The following is a 4,806-nucleotide window of genomic DNA, read 5'->3' on the forward strand; positions in this document are numbered from 1 at the left end:
CAAGGAATACCTAGGATAGGATAAAGTAATCCATTTCACCCCCCTTAAATGATTTAGATGCATATAAAGTGGCTGTTCCACTGATGTCAAAAGGTGAATTCATAAATTTGAATCGCTTACATAAGAGCCCCCAAATGACTTAAATGTAATAAATGTAATGAATATAAAGAGACATGAGACAAAACAATCATAATGAATCAGATTACATGGCCCCCAGGCTACATGAATATAAAGAGACATGAGACAAAACAATCATAATGAATCAGATTACATGGCCCCCAGGCTACATGAATATAAAGAGACATGAGACAAAACAATCATAATGAATCAGATTACATGGCCCCCAGGCTACGTGAATATAAAGAGACATGAGACAAAACAATCATAATGAATCAGATTACATGGCCCCCAGGCTACGGAATATAAAGAGACATGAGACAAAACAATCATAATGAATCAGATTACATGGCCCCCAGGCTACGTGAATATAAAGAGACATGAGACAAAACAATCAGATTAATGGAGATTACATGGCCCTGATCCTAGATCATAATGATATAAAGAGACATGAGACAAAACAATCATAATGAATCAGATTAGATGGAGAGGAGGGACCTGATCCTAGATCATAATGAATCAGATTACAGGGAGAGGGGGAGCTGATCCTAGATCATAATGAATCAGATTAGATGGAGAGGGGGAGCTGATCCTAGATCAACGCTCCTCCTCTGGGACACTGCCTGTATGAAACAGAACACATAGTTGTGAAGTCTCGTTACAGCAGGTGTTTACTGCCATCTAGTGGAAGATACCAATATAACACTTTATTATCAGGGTGGGGAGGCGGCTGAGCTGAAACAGAAAGTAAAGTTGTTCTTTTGTTCAGGATCCATTTTGAGACGACAGAGCAGAAAACACTATATGAAGATTATTGAAAAATAAAGTAAGTATTTCTGAACAATAATTTATTCTAATGGACAGAATAAGATAATTAATACCTGTAATGAGATATTACTAGTTAGTAGAACTGCTACTTGAGCTGAGTTGCTGACAGACAGCAGTTTTCAAAGTGTAAACTAATCAGTAGTCCAACATGTTATCAGTAAAACGTCTGGTAAAGATGGTGGAGGAGCTTTTCAATTATATGGTTTTATGTTTATCTCAGGGTTTCTCCATCCTTTTGTTCTTACCAGCACTTACACACCTGATTCAACTAATCATCAAATATTTTAAGACAGTTTAATATTTGAACATTCTCAAATTAAAACCTTTTTGGTTTGTAGGACTGCTTACAATTATTAAAGTCCTACAGTAACATTTTGGAGGAAAACAACACAGCTAAACTTGGTTTTGAGTAAATTATATGTTTATCTATAATAATGTAAGAGAGATGTCTTGAAGAAACGTGTCTGGGATTAGAACTCTGTGTCTCTGTGACAGTGGGAGGTTTGTTTTGCATGGCCCGGTGCTACAGGTGGTGGACATTTATTTTATGGACCAATGGAATGGTGTAAAATGCTCAAACTCCGCTCCCCGGGGAGCCGGGCGATGCGAACGAATTCACCCAGTGACCGTTACTTTATTTCCTGATATGAAATTGAAAGTAACTTTGTAGCCTAAGCAGTTACAAAATGTCTGTTGAAACTGTGGAGCACATGTCTTGAGAACGTTAGAACAGTGGTGGAAAAAGTACTGAATTCTCAAACTGGAGTAAAAGTAAAGATTCCTTCATAGAAAATGACTCAAGTAAAAGTGAAAGTCACACAGTAAAATTCTACTTCAGTAAAAGTCAAAGGTATTTGGTTTGAAATATAATTAAGTATCAAAAGTAAAGTATTTAATCATTTTAAATTCCTTATATTAAGCAAACCAGACAGCACAATGTTTTTGTTATTTTAATTTACAAATAGCCAGGGTCACACTCCAACACGCAGACACCATTTAAAAACAAGGCAATTGTGTTTAGTGAGTCCTCCAGATCAGAGGCAGTAGGGATGACCAGGGATGTTCTCTGTTTAGTGAGTCCTCCAGATCAGAGGCAGTAGGGATGACCAGGGATGTTCTCTGTTTAGTGAGTCCTCCAGATCAGAGGCAGTAGGGATGACCAGGGATGTTCTCTGTTTAGTGAGTCCTCCAGATCAGAGGCAGTAGGGATGACCAGGGTTGTTCTCTGTTTAGTGAGTCCTCCAGATCAGAGGCAGTAGGGATGACCAGGGATGTTCTGTTTAGGAGTCCAGATCAGAGGCAGTTGACCAGGGATGTTCTGTTTAGTGAGTCCTCCAGATCAGAGGCAGTAGGGATGACCAGGGATGTTCTCTGTTTAGTGAGTCCTCCAGATCAGAGGCAGTCGGGATGACCAGGATGTTCTCTGTTTAGTGAGTCCTCCAGATCAGAGGCAGTAGGGATGACCAGGGTTGTTCTCTTGATAAGTGAGTGAATTTTTCTGTCCTGCTTAGCATTCAAAATGTAAGGAGTACTTTTAGGTGTCAGGGAAAATGTTCGGAGTAAGGAAAGGATGTAAAATATATCACTAGCCACTTTAAGCAATGCTACCGAATATAATGTTTACATACCCTACATTATTCATCTCATATGTATACGTATATACTGTACTCTATCATCTACTGCATCCTTATGTAATACATGTATCACTAGCCACTTTAACTATGCCACTTTGTTTACATACTCATCTCATATGTATATACTGTACTCGATACCATCTACTGTATCTTGCCTATGCTGCTCTGCACCATCACTCATTCATATATCCTTATGTACATATTCTTTATCCCCTTACACTGTGTATAAGACAGTAGTTTAGGAATTGTTAGTTAGATTACTTGTTGGTTATTACTGCATTGTCGGAACTGGAAGCACAAGCATTTCGCTACACTCGCATTAACATCTGCTAACCATGTGTATGTGACAAATAAAATTTGATTTGATTTGAGTAAAAAGTACATAATTTTCTTTATGACTGTAGTAAAGTAAAAGTAAAAGTTGTTAAAAATATAAATATTAAAGTAAAGGACAGATACCCCAAAAAACTACTTAAGTAGTACTTTAAAGTATTTTACACCACTGCATTGGAAGACAGATACATGTGTTGATTTGAAAGACTCAGATTCTGGTAGGTCGGCTATGAACTATTATAAAGTTAGGTCGTCGTCAGACATTCAACAGTCACAGTAGGTTTGAGCTCCAGTCTGATCACTAATCATGCCGACCAACCTGATGGTCTCTGTTGGAAATGTTGTGAAAAGAATCTAGCCTCGGCTACAAATATCTGGCATTACTCATCTCATATGTATATACTGTATTCTATACTATTTTACTGTATCTTAGTCTATGTATTACTCATCTCATATGGATATACTGTATTCTATACTATTCTACTGTATCTTAGTCTATGCATTACTCATCTCATATGTATATACTGTATTCTATACTATTCTACTGTATCTTAGTCTATGCATTACTCATCTCATATGTATATACTGTATTCTATACTATTCTACTGTATCTTAGTCTATGCATTACTCATCTCATATGTATATACTGTATTCTATACTATTCTACTGTATCTTAGTCTATGTATTACTCTTCTCATATGTATATACTGTATTCTATACTATTCTACTGTATCTTAGTCTATGCATTACTCATCTCATATGTATATACTGTATTCTATACTATTCTACTGTATCTTAGTCTATGCATTACTCATCTCATATGTATATACTGTATTCTATACTATTCTACTGTATCTTAGTCTATGTATTACTCATCTCATATGTATATACTGTATTCTATACTATTCTACTGTATCTTAGTCTATGCATTACTCTTCTCATATGTAGATACTGTATTCTATACTATTCTACTGTATCTTAGTCTATGCATTACTCTTCTCATATGTAGATACTGTATTCGATACTATTCTACTGTATCTTAGTCTATGCTGCTCAGACATTGTGACCAATAACATTTGACTTGATTTATTAGGCTATATACAACATGTATGTGGACAACTGCTAGTCAAATATCTAATTCCAAAATCATAGGCATTCCTATGGAGTTGGTCCCCCCATCTCTATAACAGCCTCCACTCTTCTGGGAAGGCTTTCCACTAGATGTTGGAACATTGCTGTATATCAGGTATAGACCTTGATCTACATATCACTAACAACCTGCATTATACATTATAACCTGCCTACTTTACATAATATAACATATTAACAACCCACTACTATACATTATAACCTAGTCTATTTACATAATATAATATCTACATATCACTAACAACCCACTACTATACATTATAACCTAGTCTACTTTACATAATATAACATATCACTAACAAACTACTATTATACATTATAACCTAGTCTACTTTACATAATATAACATATCACTAACAACCCACTATTATACATTATAACCTAGTCTACTTTACATAATATAACATCTACATATCACTAACAAACTGCTACTATACATTATAACCTAGTCTACTTTACATAATATAACATATCACTAACAACCCACTACTATACATTATAACCTAGTCTACTTTACATAATATAACATCTACATATCACTAACAACCCATACTATACATTATAACCTAGTCTACTTTACATAATATAACATATCTAACATTCCCACTACTGTTAATACATTATAACCTAGTCTACTTTACCTAATATAACATATCACTAACAACCACTACTATACATTATAACCTAGTCTACTTTACATAATATAACATCTACATATCACTAACAACCCACTACTATACATTAT

At 35.2% G+C, this 4,806-nt stretch overlaps 1 protein-coding gene across 1 annotated transcript in view; it reads left to right on the plus strand.

The window, feature by feature from the left end:
• The first annotated feature begins 851 nt into the window (after positions 1 to 851).
• The window catches only part of LOC135531488 (NLR family CARD domain-containing protein 3-like), a 26,249-nt gene continuing 22,294 nt past the window's right edge, over positions 852 to 4,806 (plus strand). The window contains 1 exon segment of the mRNA XM_064959520.1: positions 852 to 943. The gene's annotated coding sequence lies outside the window, so the exon portion shown is untranslated.

Source organism: Oncorhynchus masou, unplaced genomic scaffold, assembly GCF_036934945.1.
Source record: "Oncorhynchus masou masou isolate Uvic2021 unplaced genomic scaffold, UVic_Omas_1.1 unplaced_scaffold_1601, whole genome shotgun sequence".
Classification (NCBI taxonomy): domain Eukaryota; kingdom Metazoa; phylum Chordata; class Actinopteri; order Salmoniformes; family Salmonidae; genus Oncorhynchus; species Oncorhynchus masou.